Source organism: Oxyura jamaicensis, chromosome 8 (assembly GCF_011077185.1).
Source record: "Oxyura jamaicensis isolate SHBP4307 breed ruddy duck chromosome 8, BPBGC_Ojam_1.0, whole genome shotgun sequence".
Classification (NCBI taxonomy): Eukaryota; Metazoa; Chordata; class Aves; order Anseriformes; family Anatidae; genus Oxyura; species Oxyura jamaicensis.
Window position 1 is genome coordinate 20,819,084 of NC_048900.1, and position 17,778 is coordinate 20,836,861.

Sequence of the window (17,778 nt, forward strand, 5' to 3'; positions counted from 1 at the left end):
CGTCTGAATATTTATGGTGATGACTTTCAAAGCTGCTTGGATCCTGCAAAGCTGCTTGGATCGTGCAGTCTCTTTCCAGCTGTTGCATCTCCTCTCGTGCCACAACACTTCACGCCGGGGTGAAAGCCTTCTGCGCGGCACGTGGCCGGGCTGAGCAGAGCGTGCAAGCTGAGAAGAATATTCTCAACAGTTCAATATTGGTGGGCCATGAGGTCCCAAATGTTCTTAAGCATTCTTTGCTGGTAGAGCAAGCCATGCAATTTATTTAGCCTGAGATTTCATCCCATTAAGAGCCAAGCCATGCACAGAGATAATGCTATGTTTGAAGAGAAAGCAGGTGTTAAAGGTTGTTCTTCCTCTTAATGTTGTGTGCGAGTGTTTTACAGTAGATCAAACTTGCCTAATGTAATCTTCATAATGCTTTCATTTAAAATGCTCCCTGTGGTTTGTATTTGTGGAACTGAAAGAGCAGGCTCTACTTTGTAGCTTGGTGGGGCGGGGTGTTCGATTGAACATATGTTCGCACTGCCATTTGGGAAAGATAATAGGTTTTTAACCTCTGTCAGTGTTAGACTGAGGTATTTATGGAGCTCTATTAAAGCTGTGCCTAGGCAGCTAACCTTGCCATACAGGTTTTTCGCAATTTGCCATTTTCTTTTGATAAGTTGCGGATTTTCTTGGCCTCTGACTGCGCCTCTTGCTGTGTCAACCAGCACAGGAGCTTACAAAGGAGCAAGGAATTCCTTGCTGTTGTCAGCGCTGCGTAAAACGCTTGTGGCTCCTGCTATTGTGTGTTCAGTAAACATTGTCATGTAGATTAAAAAAGCAGCTTTTCAGAGTTTCAGAAAAGGTTGTGTGTTTCCTTCTGGGCTTGATGCACAGAAGCAGGGAAGCTGGCAGACTGGCAGCAGTGCTCACGCTTTCAGCTGCTGCGGTTCCTGGGTCTGGCTGCAGGTGTGGGGCATGTGCATCGGCTGCAGGGCACGGCCGATGGATGCTGGATGCACACAGGGAGGCTGCAGCCTGGCTGCTGCTGCTGCAGGCCCCCGGTTTAACACGGGAGGAGGAAACTGTGTGTGTTTTGGAAGATGAGTTTGTTTTAACGGGGGAAGGTGTAATTGAGCTAAAAATCCTACTGGTTATCCTAAATCCTAATTTGCTAAAATCCTACTGGTATGCCATCTCTTCCATCACTTCAGGCTCCTAACAATGTAAATTAGTACGGTGGAGACGGCAGTGTGTTCACAGAGGAGTTTATCTCCAGTGAACTGCCATTACCACTTTCGTCACTGCTGATTAAATTTTTCTGTTAATGTTTAATCCTAAATAGCAAATGCCTAATGTTTATATGCCCTTTCTGGATAAGCATAACATCCGTTTTATAAAGCTGCCTATGACATCCAAAACTGAATCCATGTATAATTTTAAATATACACGAGTCAGATAAACAGATGCAAAGAAATTTAGAACTTAAGTAATTACATGAACGTGAACACACCCTGTTGTGGGAGGGTTTTCGGGGGATCTTAAAGTGCACGTGAAGTTGTGTATGACAGAGTATTTTCTGATCTGATCTTTGCTCTCTTGTCTGTATCTTAATACTTCCAGTGTAGAAGAGGCTTTTGGTGGCATGTTTCCCCTGCCTTTTTTAGCAGTAGTGCCACTGGGGTGTAGCTGAGAATAGCTGACTTGAACTGCCCCATAGACATAAATGCAGAACCTACTTCAGCATTTGGAAAAAGGAGTCTTGAGTGAAATAAGTTCATGTGTACCCTATGGACAACTGCGATTACATTTGTTAGAACTATAGAAAACTCCACAAGGTTTCCAAAGAGAAATGCATGAAAAACGGTATCATAGTTAGCAGCAGAGACCGATACTTGTAAGGGAGGAAATTAATATGAATTGTTGGCTTACAGAAATTTCAAGCATTTTTATGCATTTAATAAAGGGTTGCCATTTAAGTAGCTTAAGCATCCTTCTGTGTAGATAACGTGTCCTGGGATTTAACAAACCACTTACTGCTGGATGGATTCCACTCGGATGTGATTGCCATTCCTGTAACAAAGACTAGCTGATGAAGAGAGTGAAAAGAGCCAGTACTGAAATGGTCATCACGTTAGTATGAGGAAAGGGGGAGAACAGGTTTGTATCATCTTTCTTCTGTAAATGTAGTATGTTAGAGTCTTGGTCATTGGCAAGATGTGTTATATAAAACAATCAAAATATTTTTTCTACCCACAAAACTGCCTAGCCCAAGTTGTCTCAACTTGGAGGAGGTGTTAGCTGGATATAGACCATCTGGGCAGAGACAGGAGCTGGCAGGACAAACCCTGATGAGTTGGAGGCACCACACAACAGCAGCCCAGCCAGAGACAGGTTTTTGGTGAGCATGACTGGAAATAAAAGCATCCAGGTAGATGTGTGAGTGTTTGAAAGAGAGAGGGCTTCCCTTAAATCCCAGGGCGCCTGGCAGAAGGTACCAGGATGCTTTTCTAAAACTCAGACCTGAGGGATGGAGACTGGCAACATGAGACAGCTGAAGGTGGGAGTTGGTGACCTGATGCTGAATGAGAGATGCTGAGGTGTGAAAATTGGGACCATGTATGAGTGAGAGGTGGTGCAGGACACCTTAAGACATTGTGTAGATGAGAGAGCTTGCTGGGACAGAAGAAAGCGGGGCACGGTCAAAGATATGAGAAACATATTGAACATTGTGAATAGATACTGGCAGGGTAAGACCTCAGGGTTTAAAACAGGAACACGTTCTGAATGACTGCAGCGAATGCTGCAAATGTGTGCCAGAAGTAAATATAGTAGAGTAAGCACTGCTACAGAGTCATTGAAGTCAATGCTGCATAACATAAAATTGCATAATATATTTATTTGTGAAGGTTGTTTTAAATGGATCAGAGTCCTTGGAAAGGTGACAGTGTTCTGGCTCCCTGGTCTGAGGTTTCCGATGTGTCCCTGTCCGACCAGGCGGCAGGCTGCCAGCAGAGGCCTGAGCTCGCCCTTCCCTTGTGCTGGCTCCCCGCTTGCCTGACCTGCTCACAGGCTGCATGTGCCCCCAGAGAGCAAAAAAGGAAGGGGGTTGTGTTGGCCTCGTCTGCTCAGGGTGTGAGGGGGGGTCAGACAGGGTCTGTGTGCAGTGTGTGAGCGGAAGGGTCTGTGGATGTACAAAAATGCACGGGGCAGCGAGCTGGCAGGTCATCTCAGCCCCACGTCAGGCCTTGGTGATGGTGTTCCTCCTGGTGCACCAGCAGTGTGGTGGCATCACAGCCGCCAGAGGCCTGGTCTTCAGGGTACTGTCGTGCTCCAAAATCAGAGTACTGAAAATGTTTACAAAATGAGTACTTTGTAAATGATAAAGATTAAATAACACATTTTACACATTTGCATAGTTTTGAATCGTTTATCCTTCTGAGGACTGTAGTCACTTGGCTCATTTTAAAGATCGCTTAACAACCTAACCAAGCCAAGCTGGAACCGTTGCTTGCAGAGCCGAGCTGGCACTGAAGAGAAGGGTGTGCTTTTGGGGAGACCACGTGTGTTCCTTGTAGCCTCCCTCGCACGGTGAGCTGGGCTCAGAGCGTGGCACTGAGGCAGGTGGGAGCCATGGTTGGTGCTGAGGGGAGTCGGGAGATCTTTGGCAAAGAGCTTGGGAGCTGACGTGGTGGAAGTAGTCCGTGTCTCTGTGCTGACAGCATGCGGGGTCATGACCGCGGGAGGACTGCTGGAGAGAAACCTTTCTCTAAGCTGGGTAGTGGAGGGGGTTACCAGCTGGAAATGCTGGAGAAACACGCTTTCACTTGGCACAGTCGCAAGGTGACAGCCAAAAGCATGATGCCATGTGTAAGACAGTGAGGTGCCATGAGTAAGACAGGTGGGCTAAACAAAGCAAGTGGATGACCTTAAGGTTGGAAGGGCCATCTGAGAGAAAAGTCAGAGAGCTTGCTTGGTCTGCGCAGTAAAACGAGTCCTAACAGGGAAGGGGCATAATTCAGTTTTATCGGCAGGGAAATAAAATTCAGGGATAGAGAAAAGCTGTTTAAGCTACAGGATCAATGTTGGCCTGAAAACAAATGGGTAAAAACTATTCAAGAATAAACGTTAGGCTCAAAATTAGCTGTTTTTCTGCCTGCGGGAGGAATTAGGTCCCAGAGAGTGCATCAGACAGGGGAGGCAGAAGGAACTCTGTCCATATGCCGGGACTCAGTTGCGTTGATCGTGGTTCTTCGAGGTGGCTCTGGTCACAGAGCGCTGAGCTAATGATTTGTGATGGCCACCCCTGTCCCTGTGTCCCTCCGCATCTGCATGTGGTGATGGGTCATTGTGATGGCAATGTGTTGGAGTAGGAACAGGGCAATTGTCCCATGCTGTCATGGGTTTAAAGGTGTCTGGGTGGGAACACGTGCTGGCACTAACTGCTTTTTCCCCAGGACGGAGAGTTGTATCATTAAGTGAAGCTTTAACCTTTACTGTTTAGTCTGTGAATTTCTCTGCTCTTACAATCATTTATGACACTTATTTTTATGTTTGTTTTTTTTTCCTAGGTATTTTTATGGCCTCTGTCACAGTAGCGTCTCAGCGTCTCACAGGCATTTATGGATTTATTCTGAGAACGTTCCTGTGAGGTAAGGAAATGTTATTACCTGCGTTTTACAGACTGGGAGCTGAGGCACAGCGAGATAAAGGTTGCAGGAGGAGTCCGTAGCACAGCCAGCAGTCAAACTCTGATTGCTAGCAACTTGTTTATTGTCCTAATCACAAACCCAGCTACCTGTCTTCGGTGTTTTTCCTTTTCCTTTTTTTTTTTTTTTCTGTAGAAACCATCTGCAAGGGGCTTGGAGGACCTGTGGAAAATATGATTAGGGCTCCTGGTGTCCTTTTTTAACTTTGTTACTTCTGAGTTGACATGCCTTTCTAAAAATATCAGCAGATCTGTTTATGTTAAATGATTAACATGTTTAGACTTTCAACAGATAAGCTGTCATGCTTTTTTTTTGAGTCAGTAAGTCCTTTATCCTACCTGTCTAGGCTTGTTGAATTCTTACCCTGCCTAAGCTAATGCCATCCCAGTCACCTAAAGCAATGCCAAGAATTTCATCATCCATGCAAAGATCAGATTCATGTCAAGACAGGTGTAAAGTTTCTCAAGCACATTTATGTATAATTACTATTTAACTTTATTTTTCAAAGGTCTTTCCAAGCCAGTTAAAATGTTCACCTTTGAGCTCCCAGATTCTCCCAGAAATTGGATTTCAGTGCCTGATTAGCGATGCTCATCCCTTTCAAAAGTATTGCAAAGTTCCTGACACGTGTGCGCGCACTGAATTGTAATGTACAACATAAAATCAAATATCATGAATAACAGCTTGAAAAATGCCCTTCGTTTGCTTCATATAAGTAACTTTTAAGATACGTCTTCTTTGAGCCCTTCTTTCACTTCAAGTTGGTGTTTAAAGTGTGACTTTTACTGCCTAAGGAATTTTCTTAGAGCTACAGGAACACTACAAATTATGAAGACACCAGCAGGCTCTCACAATTAAATATTTTTATTGTCTATTAAAATAAGCAACATTATTAAAATGATAACATTGCAAAGAAATATTTAATGCCATCTTCTAATTTTGCACTCTTTATTATACACACACTGAATTATATTTATGCTCTGTATTAATGTATATTACATGTCTTTGTGTCCCCAAGAATGAAACCCTAATGACTCATGAACTGTCTCAAAGTGTACTAAATAAGATTAAAGAGCTGGCCAGTGACCTTAACAGTCAATTAGGCTACGCATTACTCAGCCCAGTATTTGTGGAGTGCAGAAGGGAAGCAAAAACTCATTAGCTGAGATGCTGATACTTGAAACAAACAAGATTTCTCTAAAACCAGGAACAAGTCTTGTTGTTTACATGAAGATTGGAGCACTTTACCGTGGATAAATGTTTGTGTGTATGTGTGTCTGGAAGTACTACAGTGTGGTCCTGTGAGGGTGAAGAAAGCCTTCTGGAAGAGAGCAAGAGAAGAGCTTTTGGGTTGGAAGAGATTCTGCTGGGCACAGGTGGCATTGGTCAGGCACTAGTGGGTGCTGTAGGAGATGGTGCCCAGGTGGTGGGATGTGCCACCTGAGGTGTTTCAGAAATCTGTTTCACGGGAACAGAGCAGAACTTGTTGGCATGGCACATTGAATGTGTTCCCTGTGTGTGAAGACCGTGTCCACATCTCACACAGGTCAGGAGAAGGGGAAGTGGACAAAGAGCAGCAATGATGTTACATGGGAGCTGAGATAGCAGCTGTGGTCGTGCCAGCCAAACAGTGGTCCTCAAAGGCTGCTCAGTTGCCTAGCCTTTCTTTTCCAGTATGTTCAATTTTCAGCTGACCCTGAGAAGGTCTTCCATCATTCTTAATGTAAACTCAGGTTTTAGGAAATAAAAGATGACAGACTTGGCCCATACAAAATGCTGCTGAAAGTACATTTTGAGTGGCATGCAGTAACATCTTTTAAAGTAAATCAATTTTTTTTCAACATAAATTGGGCAGAATCTCGCTGATCTAGGTCACAGTTTATCTGTAGGGGTTCTTTTCAAATAATTTCCTTAATAAAGCCCATCTCATTTGGGGGGGACAGGGGAAACTGGAAAAAAAAAAGTGTATTTTTGCTGTTCAGATGAATGGTAGAAGAAAGAAAAGGAAGTCTCTTCAATCATGTCAGGCTGAATTTAAAGCATCAAGGAATGATTTTGTAGGAGAACCCCTGAAGATAAACTGTAACCTAGATTAGCAGAATTCAGATTAGGTTTTTGGGAGTTTGGAGACTGCAGTACATCCTGAAGCAGTCTTGGCATTCATTTAAACTAAAATTGTTGTATGTTTGCTCTTTAAAGAACATACAAAAATATGTTAAGTTTCCATTTAAGTTTTATATTTACAAAATTTACTAATTTCAATCTGCTTGAAAAGATTAAAAACAACAACAACAAAAAAAAACACCCACAATTTAGTATTTTCCACGTGAACTAGCTGTCGCTAGGAAAATATTATCTTTGTGCTTATGGTTTGGGGAATTTTTTTTACATGTAGCATTACCACTGAAAGTTGGACATTGGGATTGCAGTTAAAACTGGGGCTTCTGCATGATTAGTGTTCTTCATTCTGATTTAGAATTGTAAAGCAGATGTCATCAGGTAACCTTGTCCTCTTAGAATTGTTCGAATCTTTCTATTTTTGAACTTACTTGCATTTTGGAATATGTGATTTTATGTTCTAATTTAAAGGCTTTTCAGTAATATGGGTTAGTATTTCTACAAAATGCTGGCACAAAGCGTGTGTGATTCAGAGTGATTTGGTTGTGTTATGCCACATTGGCAGCCCAGCAGTGCTTAATGCAGAACAAGGAGGTGCCGTTACTTCTCGCTGCAGTGTATTTAGCTGTATGCTAAATGACAGCCTCCAAAGGGCATCGGCTGAATCCATTGGCACGGCTGAATCCATTGGCACGGGTCAGCATCCTTTATATAGGAGTGTGTATAGTTTTTGGACTTAGAGTCTTTACAAGTTCCTTTTATCTTACAAATGAGTGGAGTGCTTTAATAGATTGGTGCCCAAAGGGCATGCCTGTTGGCCATTTACCTGCCTTCATGCTGTGTCTTGGAGAATGCATGCGGAGAGGGAAGGGTGCGGCTTGAAGCTACAAATTTGGATGAGTAAAACTCGTTTCTGCTTTGAAGTTGTATGCTTTAGCTGTTCTACATGGGTATATGTTTTCAGAAATGTATTTATGAAAAACAGCATCAACAGATGCTGGAGATGTTACAAGATTTAGCCATATTTCCAAAATTGAACGTGAGCATTAGCCCTCTGGTCTTTTTCATTTCCTTTTCTATTATATAATCCGCATATTGGTAGGTGGCTTTTGTTTTGTCACTTCACCTACTTAATTAATTTAGCTATCTGAGGGTTATGTAATAAAGGTAGAACCATCATAACTGCCAACGTTAACTTTGTCATCCCCTGTAGTCAGCACTTGCTAGCGCTCTGGCGCAATGGGTTTGAATAGCTGCCACACCGTGTGTGTGTGTTTTTTTTAAACCCCAGACAAGTGCTGAACTCATTAAAAATACATGCTACCTAAGTTAATGTGCATAAGAAGTTTTGGTGCTGAGATCTCCTTTGAGGATATATTCAACTCTAATTAACTTGGTTTCGTTCTATCTAGTATCAGCATAGGCTTGGCTGAAACCACCTCGCATGGGTTAGACTTGTGTTTTGAAGTCGAGCTGGATGGGATGGCAGATGCAAAAGCGTCCGGAGGTGCCTGCCCGGCATTCCCGGTACCTGCCTGGCATTCCCAGTGCCTGCCCTGCCTTCCTCCAGCAGCAGCGGGGCCTGGCAGGGGCAGGAGCACCAGCTGCACCTCCTTTTTGCGGGGCATCGCTCACAATGGATGCGTGTCCGTTTGTAGGTATTGTACTCTCAGGCAGAACTGTGGATTCCTAAAGATGCCTGAAATAATTAGGTTTGCTGTACTGTAATTGAACAATTGCATGATACCAAGCTCTCCTCCGACTGAAACAGATTCTGAATTTTTCCTCTTACGAAACAGGGAGCAGCAGCCCAGAAGACTATCAGTATTTTATTGGCTTGGCTTTCTCTCTCCATTTATACTTTCTATTTATCATTAGTTCAAGGCTAATTTCGTAGGATTCTGCTAATTATGATTTGTTTTTCAGTGGAGCCAGGCAGCAGGAAAGGGATTACTAGTGATTGCATTTGTATTAAGAGCAAATACAAGTATACAAGGGTATGAAGTACTGGTTCTTGGCTTTTTTGGCAGTGTTGGAAATGGAGCTCTGCTGTTATGTCCAATACACTGAAAGAAGGTTATATTATTTTATGAGGGAAGGCTTTCACTGTATCACTCACTTTACATGGAAGACAGAACTCAGATCCATATTCAAGAGTAGGCCGCTGTACTTTGTATAACTGGAGGGATGTATGGATTTGTTGCACTTTCATCACAGCTAGCGATGGAAAATGTTTTGGTCTTTTTAACTAGTACTTGGGTTTTAGCCTTACACAAAGATTTTCTAGATAGAAAGATAGAAACCTCAGATAAGATGGATACTAGATGTAAAAACTAGGGGGGGGACCACTACTGGGCAATTTTTGAGTGTTCATTTCCCAAAAATTGGAACTTTTTAAAGCATTTCAGATTGAGTACACTAGAAATTGAGGCATTCAGATCACTAACTGCTTTTGGGAACGACAGCCAGAATCTCCATTAACGTTGCATCTTCTGCTTAGGGGATCACAGAGCAGAGACTGATGTGTCTTTGAGGGTGGAAATGGAGCAGTTTAAGAAGTTACAGTGCTTCACCTGAGATACGGTAACAGCACGCAACCGCGTCTAGTTCATTTCAGAGAAAAACACGGAAATCAGAGGATGATCTAAGGCTGTCTGGTTTGCTTTGCATAGAAGCAGACTACATATGCTCCTATAATAAGTTGGCATGTCTCAGCTGTAAGGATGATAATTTCCAGTTGATGAAAGGTAAATTATAGCTATAACAGGTGGGTGCATTAAAATGCTGATGTGCTCCCAGATACCTGTCTGTGTTCAGACAGAAGCGGGACTTGCTGTGCTGGTTTGGACCAGTGGTCAGTCTAATTTGGTACCTTACCCCTGGCAATGATCAGTGCTAGATAACTAAGGGAATGGCACAGGAAATCATGCATTTGGTTATCAAGTGTTTAATCTGCTGGGGAAGTGTTGTGTTTTTCTTCTTTAATGTATCAAGCCAAAGCAGGCTGGTTTAGTCACTGAGAAGTGTTCCTTCTAAAATGCGGTTAACTTCCTCTTTCATCCTTTCTTTGCAGAAAAGGAGTTTACTGACATTTCTTAATGTTTCCCCTTTAGACACCTCAGCTGAGGGTTGGTGTAAGCCGCATGCAGGTCTTTAATCTGGCTTGTTTTTTGTTTTTGAAAATGTTATTCTGCATCTCCAAAAAAGCAGTCATGATAGATGAATAGTCTGGGGTTTTTTGCTAACATTATAGCCGAAAGATAAAATACTAAATGGGTTTCATGTAGTTACTGTATTGCTTGAGCGTGTCTTCATATTAATTAAAATTACTTTAAACAAGGTGATAGGAGTAAAGTGCAGAGTAGGAAAAGGATAGATCAGAAAAAGCAGATAAGATAGGTGTATTCAAATAGTCAGAGCCTGATGAAATTTGCCCTAGGGTACAGCAGCAACTAGCCAAGCAACCTTTGAACCATTTACAATTATCTTTTAGAAATTGTGAAGAGCAAGAAAGGTCTTGGAGGACTGAAAAGGGCAAATGCAGTACCTGCCTTTGAAAGAGGGAGGTCCGGGGAATTACAGACTGGTTAGTCTAGCCGTGGTGCTTAGAGTATTGGAACAAAATTTTTAATCAGTTTCTGGGAATCTGGAGGTTGAAAAGAAGATAAGGGATTGGGGGGAGCAGTAGCTGTGATGTATCTTGACTTCAGTAGCTTTTGATGTAACCTCTTGTGGCATTTCTGTGGAATAGGGACACACACATTTAATTATACGATTAACAAGTAACTGTTTAAAAACAGTGTCTGAAGACCAGTTACCTACAACTTGCTGTGAAAATCAGGGGACCAAGGGGGTGGCAGGAACACACCCCTGTTTGTCTTGGGCTGAGCTTTGTTTGCTGTTCTCTTCACTGATGTGGGCAGGGGAGTACTTACAAGATCTGCAAGTAAGGCTGCAGTCTGAGAGGGGCTGCAAGCGTTGTGAAGCATAGTTCAGAGGTGGATGGTTGTGGTAGGCTGAAAAAGTTTTTGGAAGCCTGCAACATGCAGCTTAACGAGCTGAAATGAGGAAATACAAAGCAGTGAGGACGTGGTTAAGCTGCACAGCCGCAGAAGAGCGCTTTGGTACATGCACTGGATCACCACCTATACATGAGCTAACAGTTGCAGAGAGGACAAACTCCATCTGGAGTGTATTAGCAGGGCTGTAATTCAATCTGAGGTAATGATCCTGCTGTGCTCAGTGCTGCTCAGCCCCAGACATGGAGCCATGTCGGTACCTCGGTGAGTGTGGGCTGGCTGAGGGCAGCTCCTGGAGGTGGCTGGGGTCTGGCGAGACGTGGAGGCTGGAGCCAGTGCGTGAGGGGACCGAGTGGCCGGTTGCTGTCCTTCTTGGCTGAGGGATAGACGAAAGCTTTAACTCAGCTTCTGCCAACCATAACAAAGTACAAGAAAGATATCGGCGAGTCAAGAAAGGTGCTGAAAGAGGGAGCGAGTTGGGCAGAGGAGTGTGCAGCTGGCCCTGGGCTGGAGCAGGAGCCGCGCTCCCTGACCGTGGTCTCCCACCCCAGGCGGCTGTGGTGAAGCAGTGCCTGACGTTTGGGGAGCGTGGACAGGACCCGAAACAGCATGCATGGGGTGCATCAAGGGAAGCCCCACTCAGATAAAAGGGGAAAAGAGAAGCTCAAAGTGAGCATGGAAGAGCGCTGGAATAAGGGCCCCAAGGGGTTGTGGCACCTCCATCCTTTGAGGTGCTTGAAAATCAACTGGAGAAGGCTGTGGGCTGCCTGGTCTGACTTCAACAGTTGGCCCTGCTTTGTTTGGACCAGGGACCTTTCCCATCTGCCTTATATTTGTGGTTCAGTAGACTAATTCCATCCTCCTTTTCTTGAGAGGATGAAGTTTTTCCGGTGGTATGTCTGAGGTTGGTGGCAGTGCTCCTGCAGATAACGCTAATCAGTGGCTGAGAAGGGCCAGGCGTTACCGAGGGTGCTTCCCTTCGAGTAGTGTCTCTTAACATAAAGATGTTTGTTTTCTCAATCAAGCTTCAAGAGGAAATATTGTAATCAGCTGTTTAAATTTCTTCACTACTTCAGCATTTTCTTTTGTTAGAAGCACCAGAGTGTTTTCTGGGATGCTGGTGTTCATAGCCTGTAAGGAACCTTGGCATCAAGCACATGGATTGGGAGCTCAAAGGAAATTGTAGCCATGTGATACAATAAACATCTACCTAATCAGAAAAACTTATTGTTTTCCATTATAATAAACAGAAAACATGTGATGAGTGACTTAAGCATCTTTATTTGTTCTCAGTGTTTTGCAAAAGTAATAACTATGGGCTTGTAATAGTGATACACAGTCTGTAACATGCAGTGGTTAAATATTAATACACATGGGCTGTGTTTGAAGATCAGGAATGGCTCTTATGTAATGAAATGTTAACTGTTTTAAGCTCCATCAGATTTTGTAAGGTGTCTTCTAGAGGTGTAGTGTATTGCCGTTTAGAGGGATGGTCTGTTTGATGAACCTCACCTACAATTTAATGCAGTCCTTTCTCTTGAAAGGATTTTCTGGGTTAGGATGTTGAGAAATTGACATTCAGGTTTTTGCTAAGGTCTGATTTAATCACTTAAAAATAATCACTTAAAAACATAGCCAGGCTGCTTGACAGGTGACCACACAAAGCATTCACAAATGATCTGTTGTGCTCATCTGTCTTTTTCTTAATCACATTGATGGCGCTTTTCTTTTTTGGTGGTTGTTTCAAAACCAATTCCATTAGGCTGGCAGATGAGCACTGTTCGGAGGAGCAGCAGTGGAGGGGTCGTGTCCCATGATAGCTGTGACAGTCCGTAGGGTCTGCTTAGTGGAAGGGCTGCCCCATCCTGCTGCTGGGACAGGCTTTCCTGGCTCCTACAGAGTGACACCGGAGACTTTAGACCATATGTATATGTGTAATCTCGGTTAATTGTGTTAGATATTTGTTCTCCCAGTTTAATGTTTGTCCAAGTCTTGTAAATGAAGTTGCTACAGTGTGAAATTTTATGGTGTCCAAGTTCGAGATGCTCCAGCTTATCTTGTTGACTTTCTCTCGAGCTGTTCCTTGTGGCTCTGCTGGCCAGCGTGCGGAGGTGAAGAGCGGGGCTTTCTCTGGAGTTCTGCTTTATGGTTATTATTTCCAGGTGACAAATAGCATTTTATGCTGCTATAAAAGGTATGCTGTTCAAATGAAGGTCCGTTTCACATGTGACACAGTTGGGTTTTTGGAAGTTTCAATCCATCTATTTATCTTGCGAGTACAAATTATTGGCGTTGCAGGAACTGGAGACCCTAACTGATGTGGTACACAAGGAAGAAGGGCTGACAAAGCGTATGCTACAGATGTTATGACAAGTACGTCATATTTTTTTGCTGGATAGCAGAGTGACTGATTGGCTGTAGACATTCCTGACACTGCCTGACAGAAAGGGTTATTTTATCTGAAAACAGTGCAGTTACAGATGAGAGAGCTCCTGAAAAACATCACTCACTTTTACTAGCGACATCCATCACTTCCTAATTATGGCTGCTCTCAGGTGGAGAAACAAGTTCTTCCCATTGTTCCTCCAGAGTTCTTGTTGCTGCCGCAGCAGCACGGGTTTAAAGTTGGTCCTTTATCTGGGGCCCAGACACCTGTGGACTAAATTAATGCACAGAGGTGCCTGTCTGTGTCAGCTGGGATCCCACCGGTACAGGAATGGCCATGGCTAGCCGCTGTGGAAAACGAGTGGCTTTGTGGTCCAGCCACCTACCTGGCAGCACAGAAGACCTGTGAAGCTCCGGTTTGCAAGTCGGAGTTTTCATTGTCCTTTGAGAAGCTGAACCAAGTCAGAGCAAGCCGGGAGTGAAGTGAAAAGAGAAGTCCTTGGTACTGTTCAGAAACAGGAGAGGAGCTTTGGATCTCACTTTTCCACTGCGTGCACTTAGGTGTGATGGCAGGAGCGTGGCTGTCTGGGCACCCTGTGAGCTCCCCTCCGTGTCCCTGCAACCAAGGCACGTGTCCCACTGCCTCCTGGGCAGGCGGAGCAGCTGGAAGGGGGTTTTCCACAATGCTCAGTCAGGTTAGCGTTTTCCCCCTGAATTTGTTGGTCCTGGTGCCATGGTAATGCACTCGGGAAGAGCCGTGGACTTCAGCCTGTGTTTTAAATGCCCAAGTGGTCAGAAAGCTTTCTGTCTGTGGGAACCCTTTGCCTGGCTGGGTGTCTCGTGCTGAGATTTGCTCGAGCCCACCTGCTGCATGCAGCTCAGATTTTCTGCTGGGCTCTTAAGAAATTTATTTTCCTTTGCCATGTTAAATAATTCTTTTCTAGTAGTCTGATAGCAAGAGCAGTGCAGGAGATTTACTTTTTCTGTGTGCTACTGTTTACATACGGATAAAAATAACAGTTGGTTGAAGTATTGTTTGCTTTTATGTATATGTGCGCCATGTGTTCCACCCTCTCTGCCTGGAATTCTTTTTATTTACTTTGTGTGGCTCATCGATCCAAGCGCAGGCATGGAGATGCCAAGGATGCCATGGTGATGGGGTCAGCATAGGTGCCTGTGTACGTGGTGTGGTCAGGGAGGAATAAATGAGCGTTTTCAAAATTGTAGTTTAATTCCAGTGACTTTGCAGATGGTGAAGTATTTACAGTTGCTGAAATGGTCTGTGCTGCCCCGTGCTGCCTTTTCCCTTTGAAGAGTAGGTGCCTTGCAGCCCTTTCCCGGCTGCTGGTAATTGCAGTAATTAAACGCACCTGGTAATGACAACAGCCCTGATGCACCCTCTGCTTCTGAGGACACCGATGTCCTGAGGTCAGGAGCACCCATTGCTGTTTCACGCAGCCCTCACTTGGAATGCAGGCTCAAGGTTAGAGCTGCACTCCGGAGGCAGGCAGGAGGGGATAGCTCTGCTCCCCGTGTGCTCCTGGCTTCCTCCTGCGAAGTGGAAATAAGGATGGCCAAGGTCCTGCTGATCTGAGCTGGTGTTTTACTGTTTCACGTTTACGCCTCATTTTGTACCGCTAAAGGAGGGCTTCTTCTTCGGAAGATGACCCCAAGGTATTGTCTCTCCTGGTAGAAACAGGGGAGTGCAGAAGCCATTAAAGTAACTTAAAAAGAATAATAGCCTTAGTGATGCTGTGGTCCCAGACTTGCCAAAGTTTTGGTGGCCAAACACTCTCGGAGCTGGTTACGAGTGAGCATCGTGGATTTCAGCAGCGACCGTGGAACTTCAGAGTCCCAAAAGCTGCTGTGTAGTTTAACAAATTGAGTAAAAACTCCAATGTTGTTGACGTTCTAGAGAAAGAAATGATTTGCACTAGTGTCTCAGTTTTCATTTTTTTTCCCAAAATAAATCTGATAATGGGTGGAAAAAATCGACCGACCAACCATACAACAACAAAACAGCAACCACCAAAAATCTGAAATCCCCCTACCCATTTTTTTCAGACTGAAATGCTTCATTATCCATCAGCTCCCCAAAGGCTAATTTGTGGGGATGGTGGTGCTAGAGCAGGCTTTTGCAGGGAAAGTGTGGGAGAGGCCATCTGTCAATATTGTTCTTGCTGCTTTTCCAATGCTTTTACAAATTGATAGTCTGGGAGTTGTCTCTGCTGCAGGTAAAGCCTGTTTTGAGCCCTTGTGTGTTGATATTTTGTTGAAGTGAGACATGAACGCTCTGGGGAAAATGGCATTGTGAGATAAAGCACTCTGATACATGCATATAGCCTAAATGTCATCTTACCCAAAAAAACGATAAAGCAGATGTTAATTGTAAAACTGTACTTCATGTACATTCCTCTTAAAGCATTTCATCAAATTCAGCATATCTGAGCACATGACTGCTGTGTTTATCCATCCTAAAGATGTTTCTTTGAAACAGTTCTGTGATTATGCAAATACAGAGTTTTAATAGAAGGGAGAGTAGATTTAGGAGTCTCTGATTAGAGAGAATATTTTCTTCCAAGATTAAGAGTCTGAAGTAACAGTCGATGTTATCATTTGTTTTGAAGGAGAGAATTGCAGGTCCACGTTTTCTCCTACCATTAGATAAGCAGTTTGACTGGAATAGCAGTTTTAATCTGTTTTAATGATGTTTTTCCAATATGAAAGGGACCAAGAGATGCATAAGTCTAAAGGTCTGCTGGTAATTGTCGAAGTGATGGGAGTTGTTTACCGAACATACAGTGACTGGATTGTTGCCTCTCGCTGCGAGTGCGCGCCTGACCTTTGTTCGTGGCTTAAAGTATAATTAAGGAATACGTGCCTCAGTGTATTTAGAAACAATAAAAGCATCCCACTTGCAGATGTCGAGGTATTTAGGGATGGCAGATACAAGTGAAGCATTTTGGTGAGTGCTGGTGTTAAGACACTTACTGATGTTCCCATGCCTTTCTCCAGCGCAGCTGGAATGGTGTCACATCAGATCTTTCCGTAAGCGTTGCCTCACACTGGTGAGGTCATGGCTGCTTATCTTGGCTACGGAGGTACAGCTCCGTCATCTTTTCCAGGTGATCCCGAAGAAGAGAAACTAAGAAATCCCAACCTGTCATGCCTTTTGCCTACAGTGCATACCAAGCATTTTGCAAGCTATTTGCAGGCTATTAAATAGGCTTTGCTTTTTGTCTTTCTCTGCTGGCATGGTTGTGCACCTGCAATGTGTATCCAGTTGTAGAAACCTCAGCAAGAGAGAGAAAGGCAATTGTAGGCAATTGTCTGCTGAAATCCTTCAAGGCTGACTTTTTAAACTCATGTTGTTCCCAAATGCCCAATATTTCCGGGGCTGTCAAGGTTAACAGTGGTCTCTTTGCAGCGGGTGCGCTTTCTTAATCTGTTGGTTTGACACGCTGCAGTGCAAGCTTCTGGTCGCTCCTGCATGCGATGCCATGTGCCTGGGCCAAGGAGGAAATGTGCGCGTGGCTCACGACAGCAGCAGATTTTAAAAGGAGTGGTTTGAAGCTGCTTTGAACCTTTTCTGAATGTGAAAAACTCCCGTGCTAGCTGTCCTCTCACAAAGCTGGAGAAGTGCTTTCACAGACCTGGAAGCTGCTGGCAGGATGCTGGGGCCAGCACATCCCTGGTGCTCCCCATGCTGCCCAGCTGCCCCCGTCCCTCAGCACCATCCCCCTTTGTCCCTTTTCAAACTGAGCAGGGTTGGCTGGCTCTGAGGGAGAAGGGTGTCACTGCTGATCCAGCACCGTGGTGCTCAGGTGGGATGGGCAGGGGCATCGCTGCTGAGACCTCCCCAGCCGCAGCCCAGGGCTCTGCAGCTCGTGGCCACCGCCGTCTAGTTGAGGCAGGATTTCTTTGGGGCAAATGAAGTGTCTGTCACAACTGAATTAATGTAAATATTTCTAATAACGCGCGCGTGTGTGGAGAAATACATATTTAGCAGCTGCAGTGTTTGCACCACAAACTGCGAAGAGGATAATGTAACACCTTTTAAATAAAGGAGGCAAGTAAGGGAAATTCCCAAATTTAGCCTCTTTGCTGGGTTGTGAAACTTGATAATCAACCGTCTTAGAGTACGGGAGGAAAAGGGCATCACTAAATAGGGGGGGAAGACCTGAAAACAAACACCCTCTCTCAATCCTCTTATAGCTGAATATTAGACTGGTTGGAAAGAAATCTAAGATCTCTGTAAGAAGTTAAGCAATAAAATTATGGAGAGTGGGTGTTGTTTTTTTCCCCGTCCATACAACCACGGTTAGCTGACTACATGAGAAAAGGCCTCTGGTATGTAAATGTTTTTGTGTTGTTTTTTTTTTTTTTCCTTCTGAGGAAGGAATTCAAGATCTGCTGTCAGTGCTGTGCGTTGTCTGTGTTGCAAGCTTTCCTTTCTAAGGGTTGTTAATAAATAGAAAATTGACAACTTCAAGAGAATTGATTGAAGAGAGATTTTTTTTTATCATTTTTTTTTTTTCTCCACCCACTTGGAGCGATGAAAA

The 17,778-nt window shown here is 44.1% G+C and overlaps 1 protein-coding gene across 20 annotated transcripts in view; it reads left to right on the forward strand.

Moving 5' to 3' along the window:
• Nucleotides 1-1,012: 1,012 nt before the first annotated feature.
• The window catches only part of PTPRF (protein tyrosine phosphatase receptor type F), a 280,990-nt gene continuing 264,224 nt past the window's right edge, over nucleotides 1,013-17,778 (forward strand). For 10 of the 20 annotated variants that reach the window (XM_035333708.1, XM_035333715.1, XM_035333710.1 and 7 more), the window contains exons 1-2: nucleotides 1,013-1,049; nucleotides 4,557-4,637. The gene's annotated coding sequence lies outside the window, so the exon portion shown is untranslated. The remainder of the gene's footprint in view (nucleotides 1,050-4,556; nucleotides 4,638-17,778) is intronic. The other 10 variants (XM_035333716.1, XM_035333725.1, XM_035333726.1 and 7 more) reach the window with 2 other exon arrangements.